This window comes from Anolis sagrei, chromosome 2 (assembly GCF_037176765.1).
Source record: "Anolis sagrei isolate rAnoSag1 chromosome 2, rAnoSag1.mat, whole genome shotgun sequence".
Classification (NCBI taxonomy): Eukaryota; Metazoa; Chordata; class Lepidosauria; order Squamata; family Dactyloidae; genus Anolis; species Anolis sagrei.
The window spans coordinates 65656586-65676959 of record NC_090022.1 but is presented as its reverse complement, the minus strand read 5'-3'; the positions used below and the strand labels follow the sequence as shown (position 1 = coordinate 65676959).

General features: G+C 39.0%; 1 protein-coding gene and 1 long non-coding RNA gene across 3 annotated transcripts in view; one reads left to right on the top strand and one right to left on the bottom strand.

Moving 5' to 3' along the window:
* Window positions 1–1507: 1507 nt before the first annotated feature.
* Window positions 1508–20374, top strand: part of SLC6A1 (solute carrier family 6 member 1) — a 107797-nt gene continuing 88930 nt past the window's right edge. The window contains exon 1 of one of the 2 annotated variants that reach the window (XM_060765932.2): window positions 1508–1667. The gene's annotated coding sequence lies outside the window, so the exon portion shown is untranslated. Of the gene's footprint in view, window positions 1668–2022; window positions 2176–20374 lie in introns of those variants that run through there. The other variant, XM_060765931.2, reaches the window with a different exon arrangement.
* Window positions 6059–12528, bottom strand: LOC132766687 (uncharacterized). Its single transcript, XR_009630545.2, has 3 exons — window positions 12110–12528; window positions 11192–11333; window positions 6059–6186 (listed from the first exon to the last, which is right to left on the bottom strand). It is a non-coding gene; the product is annotated as an uncharacterized lncRNA (long non-coding RNA).

The window sequence follows — 20374 nt, the reverse complement described above, 5'->3', positions numbered from 1 at the left end:
TTGCATGTTAAACTAGTGGTTCTCAACCTGTGGGTCCCCAGGTGTTTTGCCTATAACTCCCAGAAATCCCAGCCGGTTTATCAGCTGTTAGGATTTCTGGGAGTTGAAGGCCAAAACATCTGGGGACCCACAGGTTGAGAGCCATTGCGTTAATGCTTCATATGCTTCTAATTTAGTGGAATGAGATTTTTTTCTGCTTTCCCACTATTCTCATTATGGTCACAATTACAATGGTGTATGCTGAAAGTAACGCTCAGGTAAGATTGCTTCCATTTAGGGGAATGGATACAGGGAGCAATTGGGTCTGCTACCCTGGTTATTTCCTCCTTCCACAACTTAAACTGAGCTTCAACCTCTTTATTTGGTGTATCATCCCTTCAGAAACCCTGCATGCCAGAAAGTCTAAAATATACCAGGCAATGAGCTGTCCACACTAAGAAGAGAATGATCACATCCAACATAGAATGTGTGCTACATCATGAACTGGACCAAATACCACTTGGGATAGAGTTAGACCCATGATTGTTCTGAAGGACGTGAAGCTTTGATCAAGATCCACTTGGAGGTTGAAGTCCCCCAGGAGGACAAGCCAAGGAGACTCCAACATAATCTTAGAGACAACAAGGATAGGGCGTGGGGTAATGGGCTGGCTGGTAAGCAGACAGTCCACCTGTCACCAGGATACCCCTTCTCACAGTCTCCTGGGTTTAAATATATTAATTTGAATAGAGGTATACAGGACCGAAGGGCTTCCCATTTCCCTAGATCTCACTTACTGCTGCTGTGCAGACAACTGTGGTGAGCAAAGCTCCAAGAATTGACACCTTCCCCACCCCTCCCGCCCAAGTTTTCTCCAGTGAGATCCCAGTCAACACATTCCCTTTGGATCCTGTCATGGGTGGTAGTTGCTTTCTGACAGCTGCCTCTTCAACCCAGAGGGCCTGTTGCCAGGGGTCGAGGAAGGTGAGACCATGGGAGAGGTGCCACACAGGGCCAGGGCTGCCCTGTCAATCAACCTGCCACAGAACTCTGCCTGGCCTTGGGGAGTCCTGTGGGCCCTCCCTCTTTGACTTTAGAAGAGGATGGGGGGCCTCTTAGGAATGGTGGGAGCTGAAGTCCAAAACACCGGGAGGGCCGGCGTTTGCCCAACGTGTCCCTCTCCCCAAAGAGGAGGTGGCTTGGAGGCTGCCCTGGGGGCCTTGCCCTTCCCCCTCCAAGGAGGGCCCGTGGCTCTGGAGGGCTTCCAGCCTCGCCCTCCGCCTGGCACCGCCTGCACTGGGGTGGCTCCCGTGGGCGGAGGGAGTGGGCTGGAGCGGGCGGTGGGTCTTCGCGGGGGCAGCTAAGGCCAGCGGGCCAGGTGTGGGTCTCGGAGGGGGGAGGGGAGGGGAGAAGGGGGCGGGGGAGGCGGGGCTCCGCCACTCGTCCTGCGCGTCGCCTCGTGGAGCCCACAGGGAGCGAGGCGAAGGGGCCAGAGCCGGGAGTCGCGGGGGAGGGAGGGAAGGAGCAGCGGGCGGGCGGGCGAGAGAGTAGGCGCCGAGCTGTCAAGGAGCACGAATCCGGCGCGAGGAGGGAAAAGAAGCGAAGGCGCGCGCGGGGCGGCGGCGGCGGCGGAGGAGGAGAGGAGCCCTTGCCTTGGACCCTAAGAGGAGCAGCAGCAGCAGCAGCAGGTCGGTCGGGCGGGAGGGAAGGAGCCCGGAGAGGGGCGCGTGGGCTGGGGAGGGGCGCTGAGGGGAGGGCTTGGAGCCAGGCAAAGTCCGAGTGGGCTGGGGGTGGTCGAGGGAGGGAGGGAGGGAGGGAGGGAGGCATGAAGGGAGGGGGCTGTGAGGGCAAGCGAGGCTCTGGCAGCCAAGGGGCCCCAGGGGCTCGACGGACACCACCTCTCAGGAGAAGCGCGCCTCGCTCCTCCTCTGCTCTCCTGTCCCGCGTGGCCCCATTGGGAGCGGGCTGCCTCGCGCTCCCTTCCTGACGGAGCCCAAGAGGCGCGCGCCCCCTCGGTGCCTGCCCGGGCGGAGGGGAGGGGGGGCGGAGCGGAGCGGAGAGGCGGCCGGGGCTCGCCGAGGAAGACAATGCTGGGAAGGCGGCCACGGAGCCTTCCGCTCTTCTCCTCCTCCTTCTCCTCCTTCCTCTTGGAGGGCCCCTGCTGGAAGGGGCGGACAGGGAAGGCGAAGCGCGCAGGTAAGCGAGGCTCCGGAGCCAAGGTTGCGCCTCCCCTCCCGCCCCGGGACGCCTCCTGCCTGCCGGCTTGCTACTTGTGGCGCTGCCTGCCCGCCTGCCCACCTGCCCGACACTTTCCCTCTCCTCCAACACTCCCGGCGCCTGCCTTTGACCCTCCAAGTTGGGTGCCCACTGCCTAGCGCCCACCTTGGGAGAACTACTTCACGCGTCGCATTTGCTGTCTTCCCTGGGTGTTGTGTAATATCTTGGAGCACAGAAGCGACTGGGGATAGGGTTGTTGTTGTTGTTGTCGTCGTTGTTTTGGTTTGGGGGTTTTTGGGGGGGAGGGGCACTAGTCAGTTGAATACCAACCACTTGATTTGCCCCTGTATTTTGAAAAGACAGCCTTTTGCAATGCCTGGGTTAACCCGATGTTCTGTAGTGTGGAGATGGAGAATAAAGTGATACTGGTGACCACAAACGGAGACAAGGAAAACCTACTCCACATTTGGGGGGGGGGGGGGGACAAGTCAGTTGAATACCAGCCCGTTGATTTGCATCTGTATTTTGAAAAGACGTGGCCTTTTTACACAGCCTGAAACGGAGACAAGGAAAACCTACTCCACATTGGCACTTGCACTTCATTCAATACCCCTTCTGAGGGAAATTCATTGCTTTAACTATAGAGGGGAGATCTCGGTTCTGATGTTGCTTTGGTTGTGTTAAAGACGATTGTTTGCTCTGTGTTGTTTGCCCATTTCCAGGCACAAGTGGGGGAAGAATGGGTTACCAGCTGAACACAAAGCCTGGTCTCTTCTCAGCGCTGTTCCTTGGTCACTTCCCATTTTCTCCTCTGTTTGCCCTCTGTCTTGTTGCCTTCCCAGCACAATGACATCAACAGCCCCACAAAATGCTTGAGATGCTCCAAAAGCCGAGAGCTTTGGCAGTGAAGGTCACTGAGCAAAACCTTTGCCTAATGTCAGTATTGGAGGAGACATGTTTGTTCCTTGTTCTCCCCAGGGGCAGATTTCTTTCAGGTGCTGAACTCTCGCCTAACCTCAATTTACCTGTGGAGGGCTCACTTGGAGAGAGACATGGAGGCAGAACTATGTCCATGCAAGCTGCCCCCTCCATCCCAGATAAAACGGGGGGTCTTTTGTTTGTTTGACTTTTCAATTCTACTTATGGGTCACCACATTTATTTGGGTCTCATACAACTCAATGGGATTTACTTCCAAGTAAACAAGTCGAGGATCACACTGAATGTTACTAAATACAGCATGTTAAAAGATCTGGTTACTTAAAATCTTTCCGTTCTCTCAAAGGAGACAGTCTGGAATGGTCTATTAGTGAAATGGCAGTGTTATGCAAACCATAACATTTGTACTCGAATGGTATGCTAAAGAGATTAAATAAGCCGAGCCAGGAAATCAGTCTAACAACCAGCAATGATTTAGACAACCTCTCATCTTCGTTTTAATGTATGCTGTTACCTCTGTTTAAATCTGAGATGAAAGGAGATGAGAAGTCAATGGAAATGCCATTACTCATGGCCCAATCCTTTTCAAGTAGGATACTAAGAATGTTAAACATTTTGTGTGATGAGTCAGAAATTACAACCAAAACAGCCATGAATGACACCTCACAGTTGCAAACAAAGTGGTGTGCGACTTGTTCATTCATGCGATGTGACTTCTTCATCGGCGATGCCAATGTTGCAGAATAAATAAAATGTCCAGATAAAATTAGTATTATGAATTTAAAATATATGCATCCCTCATCTGTGGGTGGTATTCTAGACTTTGGAGGATATGTCATGGTCTTTGTCAACATTTTTCAAATTCCTTCTGTAAGAATATTTCAAAATCAGAAGCATTTGTTGTGTATTTCAATTAATTCCAAAGCTAATGGATGCAAACAGCAAATGATTCATATATCTCAGTATTGTATATTGAACAGAAGCTGCATCTTATCTTTATTTGTTCTTTTGTGATGTCTAATTAAAATATGCAATTTGGATTCCTTTGCCAACTGCAGTATATCCTGAAGTACAATGCTTCTTCCCTTTGGAATGCATTTCATTGAATTTAGTTGGACTTACTTATGAGTAGGCTTGCAGAACATATGCTGTCTGGAGATGAAATAGCGCAGAATCTATAGGCAGAAAACACACACACACATATATATGAATTTAAATATTCACACACACATACACACAAAGCAAAGATTCTGGGAAGAATACAAAAATTGGCATTTTCTTTAAAATTACCACCTTAAACACATGTTTTCTAACCCACGGCAATTTACAAAGAATTATATATAATTGTGCCAATTTTTAAAAAATAACATCTGTAAAGAATCGAGATGTTTCAAATTAATATATGTAATGTCTGGTACTGAATTAAGATTTAGATTGATAAAAGAGCAATTTTGCAATGCATTCACTCATTTTTAATGTATTTACTAGGTAATAATGTCTGCTTACTTGTTTTCTTTGTTCTGATGCACTGGAATATATTTAAATATCCTCAACTGAAGTGAGTGAACTTTAAAGGAAACCAGGTCAGGAATAGATTGCGGGCATATAATCTGTGCAATTTATGATGTTCAGAAATAGCTACCAGTTAAAGCAAAGCAAACTTCTTTTCCACGTACTAATCTTTTTTTAAAAAAGGAAAATATATTCTAGAATATTGTGGTTTCAGGAATAATTGGATATAAAATTTGAGCTCATTTATAAGACATTAAATGCCTATTTTAAAACAAGCGGAAAAAAATGATTCACTCAGATCATTCTGAAATTCTATTGATTTCACTTTAAGAGTTTTAACGACTAAGAAGTACTTAACTTTAAACAGATTGTGTTTGTGCTATATTATTAGATTAATATATAGGATAAAGTTCTTATACATGAAAATATGATCCTAAACCCAGTCGGGTTTTTAAATCCTATTAAACTCTGAGGTTTACAAACACTTTGTGTGGGATTACAGACAAAATATTTCAGTTGCTTAGTTTTATGAATCATTTGCTGTTTGCATTCATTTCCTTTAGAATTAATTGAAATACACAACAAATGCCTCTGATTTTAAAATATGCTTACAGAACGGATTTGAAAAATGTTGAAATAGACCATGACACATCCTTCAAAGTCTAGAATGAAAACATAAAAGAAATCTTTATCATAACATTAATTAGAACATAACCTTTTCCCCACTGTGTTCTTTTCATTTTACTGGGTGGCTTTTGATAGCCAGAAGCAATGAATTGCTAACCTCAAAGAGAATGATGTCATCACATTCTTCCACTTCATTGATCATCAAAATAGGACAATAATGGGTTCTGAAGTATATGCCCCATCTCTTTAAGATTTCACTTTCCTTGGAGGGACTGTCTGTCCTATGGGTCTGAATTTCAAGGAAAAGGCTGAATCCAATGTGTAAATAAATATATATATACTGTACACTCATACATCTAAGAATAGAAGGCACAGTGGTCTCTAAAGTAGTAATTGTGGCACGATCTTCAACATTAGATGTAGATATATAGCTTCTGGAGATTTTTTCAAACTTTAATCAAACGGAGGATTATGAATGCCAAGAAATCATTTTAAACAAATACAAATTGGAAGCTGTTTAAGCAATGTTGAGAGAGTATTATATTATTAGTGGGATGTAAAATTTACTGGTGTTCTTTTGGATATATATAAATATAGTTAAGGAAAAGGGTGTGATTAATTTTTATAATAATCTGGGCAATCATCTGATACATTATTTCTTACTTGGGAGTAAGAAAGTAAAACCTGTAATACTTGCTACAAAGTAACGTATGTGGTGCTGCGGATATCAAATTCTATCAGGCATAAGGCACTCCAAACCAAGAGAATTTTTACTAAAATGTGGCTTTATTGAATGCTGTGTGAGCTTGTAAAGTTTAGAGTGTACTGGAGCTGTTAACATACTCTTTTGGCATTCCCATATTAAAATAATGGCAGCATTCGGGATTATCGTGGAATGGAAAAACTGAATTGTCCTGAAATAGAAAGAGAAATGACGCTATCACTTATACAAAACCAATATTTCCCCTTCTGTCCCCCATTTTTCTGATGATGACCCCCCCCCCCCATTTTCAGTTGTTTCTTTCTTATTCCCGAAAGGGTCATGTGTTTGTAAAGTGTTGGGACTGATTTGGTTTTTGCCATTATCCAGGTTTTTTTTTCAAATATCATCCTTTTCCCTTTTATTTTTTAAGTTTTGTGAGCCTTTTGCTGCAGTTTTAGCAAAACAGATGGTGATCAGTCATTCATCTACCCAAATTAGATGGAGAAATTATTGTAAATATTGCAATGTGAATGTGGTGAAAGGAGGGGCATATGAATTATGAGGGGACCGTGCTACAAGCCTCCTCCTGCAGGCAGTGGTCACAGAAACTGTTTTGCCGTTTTTTTCAGTTATAACAAATACGGTGCCATTACATATATCTTCAATATGGCAATTTTTAGCATGAACAATTGCAACATTCTGTGTGTACCATGATTAATTAAGGTTGTTATTTACCATGATGTTGGATGAAGTCTATATCTCAGACACCATAAATTGGGACTGACACACAGTAAGGAGTCTCTTTGGATATGTTGTGTGCTTCTATACCCCAAACATCATCACCAACAGTTTATTTTAGTTCACGGGGCTTGTGTTGAAGCATTTCACTAAAGTGAGATGACAACCTGAAATGCAGGTGGAAAGTACAAGTGCAGTGGAAGATGCACAAAGCAGTTCTGGATTATGAATCTCTTCTGGCAATAAAAGTTTTCTGTAAGGTGAATCAGTAGCAAAAGGCCATTTGAGAACAAAAGTTTCTTGTGTCTGGCCTTGTTGTTCTTTGGGTTGGTGACAAAGTATCATACTTTGTGTGGCATCAAGATTTTGGACTATGTTTTGTGAGGATCTTTTAGTGATTGTGATGGCCATGTGATAGTGACAATGACAGTAATAGTGATGGTGATGAAGATGAGAATAGTAAGAGTTAAAGTTAATTAAAATGTCACTATTATTAATTTGATCACATGACTGTGCAACTACCAAGGTGAATTGATTATAGACAAAGATGCAACTGAAGACACGATTACAGGAATAGATTTGTTAATAGTTTCATTAAGATTTCTATGATGTTCTTTAGTTCAGTGATGAAGTAATCTAGAAACTATAATCTGATGACATTTTTCTGTATACACTTGCCAAGGAGTAAGTCCAGTGGAATTTGATGAGGCTTATGACTGAATATACGTGCATAGGATTGCATTGTCAGCTGGTAAATGAGTGATACAGCTAATCACATGCATTTTCCTGAGAAGAGGGTGGAGTTCATATTCATTTTACCTGAGGCAAACAATCTGGTTTAACAATTTTACATTTTTGAAATGATCAGTGGCATGATTTATTGGCACAATGTTTTATATGAAGTTGCATTATTAAAATTACCTTTGCTTGATAAATATATAGATATTTGATATAAGCAGGCTGTTCAATTGGTTATATATTCTACTTCTCCAAAAAAGAAAGAAGCAATGGATGCATACTTTGTTCTGTATGATGTTACAATGATGCATACATGAGTCCTTACATTTAAATCACTGGTAAAAAAAACATTTTTTTTAACAAACCTCAATAGGTAATGTTTTATTGCAATAACATTTTATATCATACAGTCTCAAATACCACTAAAAACATCGAGATAGCATCCAGTTGACTTATTTATTTGATTTTCTCCCAAAGAATCCCCACTGTAGCCACTTTCAGTTACTGGATTTTTCAAAATGTATTCCACAACCTGAAAATGCAACTTAAATGCAAAATATGGGTTTGGAATTTCGAAAATGCTTTCTAAGTTTTAGGCAAATTCCAATGGTATAACTATAACTGCACCTTAGTGGCCTGTCACTGGTGATCTTTCCTGAATAGTTAGTATTGAAGGCATGATTAATTATTGTAAATTTCGTAGACATGTCTTGAAGTGGAAATGACTAAATGGAGAATCGAAAGGGAAAAATCGTTATTGTGACAAAATTCCTTTTGGAAAGACAAGGTCACTTGCAAACATGGTTTAAGAAGACCAAAGATGAGATAATAATGTCTTGTGGCACTGTAGTGATCTAATGATTGCAGACAAGGTGCACTCTTATTATATTATATAATCTTTTAAATACTCTGACGAAGACATACATGCAAATGTTCAGCTACTTAAGCTTTTTTTAGCTGATAGACTACAACCTAAATCAGTACATTTTAAAGGAAAATGTCTGAACTGTCTTAAATGTTCTCTTCAGTGAAATTTGTCTTCATTAATTTTGTCAAGAAAAGCTAGCAAGATACTGCATCCGATTTTTAGCTAGTTGGGCAGCGTTCCTGCTTAAAAAATTAAAAAATAAATTAAAAGTTACCTAAATTCTGGACACTTACTTATAAAACCTGATGTCCAAGGCATTCTTGAGTTATAATTTTTCTGTAGACTGCATTCAAATTCAAATTAGAATTAAAAACTGTCAGTTATATTTTTATTTAAAAATCTAGATAAATGAAATGTTTGTTTTTCATTTGAAATCAAAAGCAAACTAGACAGCTGCTATACATGAAAGGTCACATTAAGTCAACAATGACTTCCCTTGTAATGGGAAGTCATTTCAACTCCATCCTAATAAGGCATGTTAATTGTAATTTATATTTTTATATGTTTAAAGGGACTGAAGATATTAACAGTTGTAACATAGATAGTGCTTTAATAGTTCCTCCCAAATATATCCACAGGTAAGCTACATCACTTGATAAGAAACTTAATAGTAGCAAGGCTGTCAGTATCATCAGGAAGCTAGGGGGTTTTTTTAGGGAATACATATTTGCACATTTCAGACTGTAATGTTATACATTGCAGTTGACAACTGAAAATGCATCAGGGGCTGTTTCTCATTGCTACACCCATCTGGCAGGCCACCACAGTGCATTTCAGTGTAACCAAAGTGCTGTGGTATCACTTCTGACTGCCATTTTGTGGGGGGGGGGGGGAGAGGGTGGATCTGTTTTGATGGGGTTGGGGAAGTTCAGGGGAAGAAACTGTTGCCTTTGAAGGCAGTTGTGGGAGACTTTGGACAGTTTGAGGGCAGAAATCACCTCTGTAGCAGTTTGGAAATTTTAAAAATGGGGGGGGGGGGGACTTCCAGGATGCCATGGGCTGTATTTCAGGATCTCAAGAGCCTCCTAAAGCCTTTGGACTATACCTTGCCCACCGTTGCTATTCACAGGAGCAAGTTCTACCAAATTAAGTAGAATATTCTTTAGAGTAAACATGCATAGTATTACACTTTGATTTAGTTATGTTTCTCATTGAAATTGATAGGGTATTATGATAACATGCTTATAATTGGTGCCTTTGATTCTTTCTTTAAATACAATTCTCATTAACAAGCATTGGCTTTCATAGGTTTTCAAATATTCAAAAATCATATGTATGCTTTGTATAGCACTCTATGTGTTGCACAAACATTGGTTACCTAAATAGCATAGATATAGATGTGGGGAAAATATTATTACTGTTATTGTTATTATTGTCATTGATAATAACAATAATAATTAAAAATATATAAAGAACAAAAACAATATGCAAAGCAAATGTTTATAATATATAAAGCTAAAACTACTACATCTAACACAGTTACATCTAAAAGAATCACCCTAACCTAAAATATTCCTACACTAATAAACACATACTAGATATGTAACTGCTAGAACTATTCTACAAACCTCTGTTGATTTTAACTCCTTGTTTTTCTACTCCCTTTAGATATTATATAAACACACTCCTACTTTTAATAACATGCCTCTCATTCAGAAATCCAATAGCTGAAAATTGCTGCAAAAATGCTAAACGAGTCCCAATCTTTTTAAAAGTTGGTCAAGGATCTCTCCTTAATCAGCATCATCGGTTTGTCCATCATAGCTAGTTCACAAATCTTCATCAGCCATTCTTCTTGCATTGGGATGACTGGTTCTTTCCATCTCTGTGCATAGATGATTCTCACTACAGTTATCATATATAGTAGTAATCTTCTGTTTCCTTTCTCATTGATTGTCCAGCATTCCCAACAAATAAAAACCTGGTTTCATCATGATTTTGACCTTAACAGTTTCCTCCAGTATCATATATATTTGAGTCCAGTACTTCCGGGCAACCACATATGATTAAATGTACCAACATTTTTCTCACATTTCTGATGTGGGAAAAATATTGAGTTCTGTCCATTTATAAACATAACTGACACCTTTTGTAGACAGATTTTAGCTTTTTTGTGCAACCTACAAATATCCAAATCTCCTCCAAAGAAATAACCTTTGAGAACAGATTTTATGGCCTTGACGTGTGGAAGTGGAAGAATAAGAACTCCCATTATCTAGATGAAAGATTATTTATTTGATATTCTGTGTACTGGGGTTTATTTATTTATTTATTTATTTATTATTTTGGGAATTGCTAGTTTGTTTGAATTACTTGCAATATCTGTGAATTACTGTTGTTTTCTTCTTTAATCGTTTCATGTTGTCTTTGTTGGGCTGGACAGATGAACTATGTTTAATTTTTAAGTCCAACTAATCTCAACGACAGTAGACCCACTGAACTGATTGCTGAATAAGCTACCACTTGTACTTCTGTTAGGATTAATAATTGGGTTTAAGACCTAAATCTCTATTTAATTCTTTTAGTGCAAAATTAGTTTTACTAATTTATTCAGTATGTAGAGTTTTGTAAAACAATAAGTATCATCACCACCTATGGTAAATTTAAAATTGATTCCTTAAATTTTAACATACACACACACACACACACACACACACATATATATTCTTATTCATGTTGAGTAACTGTTAAAAGCAGGGAGCAGATTATGCAAGGGAAAACAAATATTTAAATGTGTATTGATCTGATAAATATGGAAAGACATGACTTTCATTACATCAAGTTTGACTAAATGCCACATCATTAGGCTTACCAGATGAAATGAGAGAAGAGGCTTCTGGGCCTTCAGTTGTTCTATAGAAGAGGAAATTCCAGCAGTCCTGCTTCTTGAAATTCCATTTTCTTCACAACCGTTAAAGACACAGGGGTCTTCTCCTTTAGTTCACCTGGCAACTCTACATATAATTTAATTAAAACTCGGTGAAGACCAAGAAACCAATTAATGTGCACATTCAAACACACCATTTTGTGCATTTTACTCTCTGTTGAGGATATAAATTTTGCAAAGCTACATATACAAATTATTATATGATTTTATAGGGTTTTAGTATACACCTTTCCAATATATAGGCAGGATAATAAGTTCATCAATATAACTTATTCCCAGTTAAGTCCATGTAAAAAATGCTTTATAACAGATTTTCAAAATAACAATCTGGGAAAATAGATTTTCTTTTCAAAGTGCCTAATTATTATGCTTTTGCTCTGGTAAATTGTGTATTATCTTAATTGATGTGTTAAATAAAATGATAGAATGCCCATCTTTCTCAATGATTGGAATTCTATCTTTTGCTACTTAACATTAACTATATGACTAGTTTGTGTATTCATAAAATATATGGCTACTTGATTATTGTTAAACAGATGTAGTGTTGAGGTAAAGAAATTTAAAAGTCAGAGACACACAAGTGACCGTTCTTTGACAGTCCATTGCATTTAATTATAAAGCAGCAAATTTCCCTGAGCATGAACTTACATATAAAGTTACTAAGAAAGAGGAATTCTGATATTTATTTTTACACGATAGTTACATATGATTTCATACTATTTCAAAAGCAAGCGACTTTTATCTTGTTTCCTAATCTATTGACTAAAATAGAATAAAACACTGGTTACTCAAAAACATGCTAGAACTAACAATGCCAGTGGTTTGCAATAATATATACATTACCATTGCTTATGTGTGATGATGGATGCAGCAGTCCAAAGCATCTGGAGGGCCAATACAGCCCATCGCTGGTTTATAGCAAGTGTACATTGCTCAATGTTTCTTCTTCTCCAAGCAAAATTTACAGTGGAAAATTTCTACAATAAGTTCTGACATGTTAAATGTAGGCCATCATTAGAATGGTCCAAGTATTATATATGCAATGTTTACTATTTTCAATGTATTAAAATACATTATCTGTGATGTAAATCCTGCAAAGATGATGCATTGAATTGATAATTATCAGATAGTTCAGTGTTCCCAAGAGTAGACTACTCAGGAGGAACTGGTTGACCCACATGCTATTCCCCCTTAAAGGTGGTTGACAATCTATGTGCTTTTCTCTGTGTCCTTTTTAGGAATACAAATTAATTCCCCTTTCTTCAGCTGCCCATTTAATCGGATTTGTTTGGCAGATAAAGGAAGTGGAGGTGTTGCCATTTCTTCAAGGTCTTAGTGGGATTCTCAGTCTCAACTGGGAACAGGGACAAAACCAAAAAAGACTCAAAGCCTTCCCTTGTGCTCAGAGACTGGATTTTCTCCTTCACATTTTCTCCTTTTCTCTGTTCTTTCACATAAAAATCAAGTATGTGTATACAAATGTTCATGGGGCCCAGCTCTGGATGTATTGATTTAAACTGAGAGAAACCCTTGGCAAGACACAGTGCTGAAAAACAGGGTCAAAATCTGAAGTGACTTACTATATCTATTTTTAAATAAGACATTTAAGTTCATGTTAGATAAGAAATAGTTTTTCAGAAAGCAAACAGCCTGATCAACATGGCACCAAAGGGGGTGGGGGTTGTTTAGTTAATTGTATCCATTTTAACATCATACTCAGTGGCATTTCATAGATGAAAATAGAAACAGTGAGACATCAGAAAAAGGTGCCTGTGTGAACATTTTGTTTTCCAAAAACAGAGATCATCACTTGTAAGACTCCTATTCACCATTTATTTTAGGGCTTTCAAACCTGCTGCATACTGTAGGGCTCATCTACACTATATAATTAATGCAGTTTGACACCACCTCAATAACCATGGCTCAATGCTATGCAATTCTGGGATTTGTAGTTTGATGAAGAACCAGCATCCTTTTGCAGAGAAGGCTAAAGACCTTGTAAAAGTGCAATTCCCATGATTTCATAGCATTGAGCCATGGCAGTTAAAGTGGTGTCAAAACCACATTAATTCTACAGTGTAGATACACCTATTTATGTGTTCTGCTTCCAGATATCTGGAAAAGGCGCATCACTAAATTTGCTTATCAATTTTATTTTTTCTTACGATATGTTCTAAACCTTAAAAGTCTTAGAATCATAGAATTGGAAGAGACCACAAGGACTATACAGTTGAAGTACCAAAAACAAAGTTCTGCTTGCAAAATTCTTCTCTTCTTAACCCACAATGTGTCATCTGAAAATTGGGTCTGGAGGATTGTAGAGAAGCCTGGTGAATGTCATGGCAGGCTGCCCAGGAAATTAGAAAAAGAAAATGTCTCACCTTCCTCCAAAGGATCACAGGACTTTTCATTAAGATCTTCCATTTTCAGAAAGATTTATTTTCTTCATGGAAAGGCTATAGTAGCTCAAAACCCGAATTTTTACATTGGGAAAAGTTAAGGGTGTAAAACAACTGAAGTACTTCGGTTTACCATACAGGCAGTCCCCAAATCGCAAATATCTGACTTATATGACTCTGTATGAACAGGCTCTCTCCTCCCCTCCCAATTCCCTTGTGTTTGCATCTGTCTCCTTTGCTACCTAGCCCTTATAGGGCGCATTTACACTGCAGCATTACTGAAATATGACACCATATCAATTGTCATGGCTCAACACTATGCAACTTTGGGTTGTATAGTTGGTGAGGCAGAAGCACTCTTAGCCAGAGAAGGTTAAAGAACTTGTAAATCTACAGCCCCCGGGATTTCATAGCATTGATCCAGGACAATTGAAGTGGTGTCAAGCTGCCTTCATTCTACAGTGTAGATGCACCCCGACATGCATACAAATGTATTTGTTTAGACCTACATACAAATTCAGTTTAAGTACAAACCTACAGAACCAGGGACTTTCTATATAAATAGAATGCAGGTCTCTGCAGAGAGGTGATTGCATTATTACAACCAGCTGCAAATCCTATATATCAAACATTATTTTAATAACCAGCAGGACACATTTTTGCAGCAGGAAAATAAAATATACGTTAGGAAACTGCTGTTAGTGGAGACAACAAATATGAGTTTTTAATGCAAGACAAATCCTCTTCATGTATAGGAAAGGCACAAAAAGGATTTTAAAAATTAATGGGACTTCTCTTTCTAACCATATAGTAATATGTTGGGACCAGTTTTCTGACTGCTTCATCTGTGTCCAAGGAGGATACATTCATGGAGATATTCGCTGCTTTGGATCAAAGTATGCTGCTTAAGGCACTGCTATTGTATACAGGACTCATTTTGCACCATGACTACATGTTTACTGGCCCTAGAAAGTACAGTTTTATAACACCAGATTTTATAATGACACACATTTTTTTTTCGATTCTGATTTGAGTTCAAGCTACTTTTGCACTTTGCACTTAGTTCTTTATAACTGAGGTCAGCTGCTGAAAGTTTTTAAAGCAGATGAAAAGTTGGAAGACACAAGACCTGTGAGGATTGTCCTTGCCAGAACATGATAGTTGGGAGGTATAGTGGGGCTGTTCATCAATTTCTATAGCACTCTGCATATCTATATGGACCCCCCCCTCCCCCCACATGCTGCCAGGTGGAGCAAGGAGGAATATCTTCTCAATATATTCTTGTGTAGTAAGAAAAATAAAGCATAGAATAAATGCTAAAATACACCACAAGCAAAGTTTGCTATGGGTTGACCACCCATATGCCTGAACTGGCTGATGGAATCCTTGCAGAAGTGGACAGTATCATTCCAGAATGCAGTTAGAAAATGTTATTTTCTTTTGGCATAAACATTTCCTACAATAAAACTAACACATCAGCAAAAAAGGGCCCTGATCCACCAGTTTCCATCAAATTCTAGCTTTCTACTTGCAAGTGTACTTTTCCTTTCTCTCTCTGCATCGTAAGTCATTAAAATGTACTTTCCCAGCAAATTTAGTGCTCCAGATAGCCACTTATTCTGACTTATTTTATTGAATAGATACATCTGGCCTTAGATACTTGTACAAAATGCAAAACCTTTTTTTTCTAAATCCAAACATTCAGTTCTAGTTCCTAGATATGTTAGGAAGAGTTTAAACTCAAAGAATTCTAACACATGTTCAGTAATGTATTATTTTTGATAAACAACAAAAATACATATTTAAAATGCACTATGCAACCTCTCGCCCAAAGTCAAAATATAAATGAATTGGGATAGTGATTTTCCTGTGATAGGTAAAAGAAAATAAGGATAGATGAAGACAGTACTAGCCTAGCACTTGAATAATTTGGGAGTGGCAAATTGTTTTTGTAGGTCAACATGTTTATTAGAGAAAAGTCCACATTTACTATTGTGGAGCAGAACATGGCTATGTAAATGAAAGATCTCTGTTGTTGTTGTTGTTTTACTTAGTATATTATTTGGTTATTCCATGTGCCACACAGATCGGTGTTAATTCTCCACCACCCAATGTCCCTACCACATCTCATAGGTAGTAACTTTTTATCATATAAACTGTGTTATTTAGAAACATAAGATGTCGTTATTTCATGACTATAATTGTTATGCATAGAAATGATTATCATAAACATACTTGATTCTAAGTGTTGCAATCCAGAGCAGGGAACGAGGCCCTAAGATAACTATCCACCACACTTGGCTGTGAAGAACAATCCTTTTTTATTGAAGAAAAATGGTTACAAAATAAAGGAAAAATGCAAGTCAAAAGCCACAGCAAAATCCGCAAACATGAATTTACATGGACAAAGCAAAACCAAAAGCCTCACTGTGAAATACTGGAACCTGTTAGCAATCCACTAACCGTACTTGATATCCTAGAAATCTTCCCAAACTATGGCCAGGGAACCGGGAGAACTGCCAAGGTCTTCATCAATTCTGAAACGATGCCTGAACTGAGACAGTCAGCCTGGCGTAAGGCAATTAAAATTCAAGAATTGGTTCCGTGAACCGCCCTTCTGTTTTGAAGCCAATGTTTTTAATTCTTGAATTCGGGAGGATCGACGGAAACTGAGTGATTTACTTCTGTCTTCCCAAATTTGGCCCCTTCTGTTGTCATTACAGTTAACAGGTGCAGAAGGGAGGGAAAGTTCAAGGTCTCCCTCTGAAACATTCTCATGAACACTGGTACTTTCATTTTCCAAATCTACAGAAGTTCCTTCCTCACTAATTTCAGGAACATTGGCATTTTCCAAACCTACAGCAGTTTCTTCCTCACTAATTTCAGGAGCATTGGCATCAAAAGGTACATTTCCATTAGCATCAGTAATTATATTTTCATTAGCAACAGGAGGAACAAACAGAGAATCAGGTTCAAGTTCAAACTCAGGCTGAACCCCAACACTAAGAATGAGTTTTTACAAGTATTTATGAATTTGCACAAGCATTCTGTCTTGGCATGGTAAGATATAGTTTGAACCCCTTTTTTCTTGTATTTATTTATTTAATTTTAATACTGCCTTTTTCTCCATAAAGATTCAAGGCACCTAATAATGGTATGATACAACAGAATGTGTGTGTATGTGCATTTGTGTGTGTGAATGTATGTGTGTGTATGTATATATATGTGTGTGTGTGTATCTACAAAAATAAAAAACAGTTAAACATTTGAGTCATTGATACAAAAGTTAAAAAAACAAATGTAATTAAAATTACTTTTATGAAAGTAAACATGTTTGCAATTGTGTGAGCTTCAGGTCTTCAGTAGAGTTGAAGTAGAAGTGTATATAGTTAACATTTAATTTAAAATTAAATCAGACATTTAAAATTTAACATCTTGAATCACTGTTGCCAAATGTGTTATCTAAGGTCTGGGAGTGTACTTTGGAGTACACTTTGGATTGAATTTAAATTCAGATAATTTCTCTCTATAGCTTCATGCAATTTTATATCACCGAGTAACTACAGAATTACTATAAGCCTTGTTTGAATATATCTCCATAGTTGCTGTTATGATTCATTTCTTGATATTATCAGAGTGCTATTCAAATTAATTGGGAATGGCCTTTTGGATATTTCTTGGGCTTGTTGTTTTTCTCTCTTTTCATAGTTTGAAATATACATGGGAACAAGGGATCTGGTCACTAAACAGACTGGGCTTGTTGATAAAATAGTGTATGGGGAGAAGTAGTTTGTCCCTCTTACACATTGACTTAGGGCTCCATTTCCATGCACTTCCAGTGGGACTCTGTGGGACTCCATTTTTGCAGTGCATGGAAATGGGGCCCTAAGTTTGTCTTCAGGAATCAGGCAGCACCTGACTTCAAACGGCTTAAAATGGCAAAAGACGGGGAGAAGGAGAAAGAAAGTGGAATGACTGCCCATCCCAGAAGATGAGAAAATATAGTACATACAAAGTAAGAAGGTTCTCTCCACTTTCCTCCCTCCCCGTTCATGGGATGAAGTCTCTAGTTACTTCAGAATATAGTAAGCTGTATAAACCTTCTCCTAAATGCCATCCACTTTTTTCCCCAGAAAAAAGGCAAGCAGTTTTCTATGGGCCCTGTGTAGATGCTGCCTATTCTATGGGAATGCAACACATCCACTTTGTTTCATTCAGTTTGGACTATGGACTGAAGGCTATGTCCTCTGTGAACCCAACTTTATTAACAGTTAACCCAGAATCCTGTTTCTATAAAAGGTGAAAAAACCCACTTAGGACTAAATCCTAAACCAAATTGCTTGACTTGAAGCTGAACCAGAGCTGTACATGGCAGAGAGGTGCCACAGAGGCATTTAGAAAACACATGAGGACTAAGCCAGGAAGTTAGAGAGGATCAGAAGATGTGTTATCTCTTCATTCCTCAGTTCTAGGACTCCAATTCAACACTGATTCAACATTTTCTGAATGCAAACTGAAGCAAGAAATTTCATGGGTAAGCAGAGTGTATTTGTCCAGGTTTGATCTGCTTCTCTCACAAAAAGTAGTGCTGTAGATAATAGCTGTTGCTGTGCAAGGCTGTATTTTTTGAAATGTAACTTAAATGGACCAATGGGTTTCTATGGAGTGTATAAGTATGGGGTTCATTAAACGCAGAACCAAAGTATTCTTACCTCCCAAAACAAAAAGTGCATTTCAAGTGCTAGAACAAATCTCTTACCTTAAGGATTGATGGATGATTAATTGGAAGATGCTTTTGATACAAATAAAATGCAATAAGCATTTGTTTTCTGCTTGCAGCTTCCTGGTTGTTAGATAAAAAAAAGTTTCTGTTAAACCATATGGAGCATCAGGAGGTTGCTGTAGTTCCTTGATATGTAAATGCTTGAATATAACAGAAGACAATTTCGACAATTATTGATGGAAACAATTTTCCTCAGACATTAAAAGATGGATTTCAGAAGCCAAATTTAACTATTTTAAATATGATAATGCCAACCTCCTCTCTCGAACTTTGGGAGGTAACATGAAAAGGTAGTATCTGTCATTTCCTAGCTTCATTTTTCTAAAATGACATACTCATCATTTGCTTCTAAGAGAACCACATTTGATCATTTCAGGAATAGCTAATTAATTTCCTCCCTGCAATAAATGTGCAGAGATTTTGTCTTTCACAAAATTAGCAAATACTGAGGCCCCATTTGACCATTAGATTCATTTATTCATCACAAGGACTCAAGGTCTGCCATGAACTGTCACCACATTTATTTGGCTTAATAAATATAGTTATATAAGATTTGCTTCCCTCTAGCTGATAGAAATTAATTTCCCAAGCTGCCACTGGCTTATAATGCTGAATGTCTATCTGCAAAACAGTATTCCTCCCATGTATTTTATGCTTTTCTACTTGCATCTGCACTGGAGGGTTATTAGTACAAACCAGCTCATAGTGATAGCTAGGACACCAGAGAGCCTAAAAGCCTGTAATAGCCATAATAATAGAGTTGGTTGAAGGATACTGGTTGCCTTGGTAACTGTGCACGTGCCATACAAGATAATGTAACTGCTCTGGTAGCGAGATCTGTACTGCATTTTGATTTCAAGAGTTTTCTGCCATGTTGTGTTTCACACTCCATCTTAAATTTCCAATCACCAGGTAAATAATGGAGCTAGCTAAGTTAATGGATTCCTTTGAGACGAAAACAAGATGCCTAGGGTTATTATTATGGCTTTTTTAATGTTTGCAAAATTGGAGCGCAACCCAAAAGTTTGCATCTGCTTCTGTTTGCAGAGGAATTAGTCCCTTTTCACCACCGCATCAGCCACTTCACTGAACAATAAGGTGTTTTGAAATTTTCCTCAGTATTTGGCACATTTGCAGTGGGTCGAGGAGAGAAGGTATTGAGCCAAAAAAACCCAAACAAGTGTCAGGCATGCATAATTTCTGTTACTGTGCCAGAATGAATGTGCCAGAAACCCTATTCAGATGTTACAAAAAGTGGGGATAATAAACATGCAAGGACAGAAGAGTATTTTAGTCCTCCTGCTTGTATGCTTTCGTTGCCTTCTACATATAGCATTCAATTGTATGAAGAAGGGAGCCTTCCTATATGCAGAAGCTCCTTGTGATTCACAATGCTGGAAAATCAGAGTTATGGACTACATGGAGAGCCTCTGTGAGCAGGCGATGCTTTCTTTTTCATGCTTCTCATTTGAATAACAAACAGGAATTGATGGTGGCAGTGCTAGAGGGGCTGGGGTTAGTGCAGTCTCCTCACCACATCCTGGTAGCCATACCATTCTGCTTTGAGACAGTTTCTACATGAAATAATAAATGGACTCAAATCCATGCTCAGAAATGCCAATATTCAAGAACCTGTTGAAAAGCACTCCGGTTTTCCCAGGGTTCTCTGTCATTGGCTTTAAGAGTTACTTTGGGACATTCCAGGACTCTTTGTCCTGAATACTCTTGGTAACATATGTGGAAAGAAACTAGTTTAACAACTGAAATGTGTCATTTGCAAGTTGTTGGGGAAGGAGGGCTCAACTACCTGCTTTGTCAATGATATTCCTATTTGCACTGCTGACCTATTTATTTCTGTAGTGTACTTTCATGGCCATTTAGTGTTCAAGGGAAGGCAGGGGCACCAAGGCAGAATCCAGCTGCTCT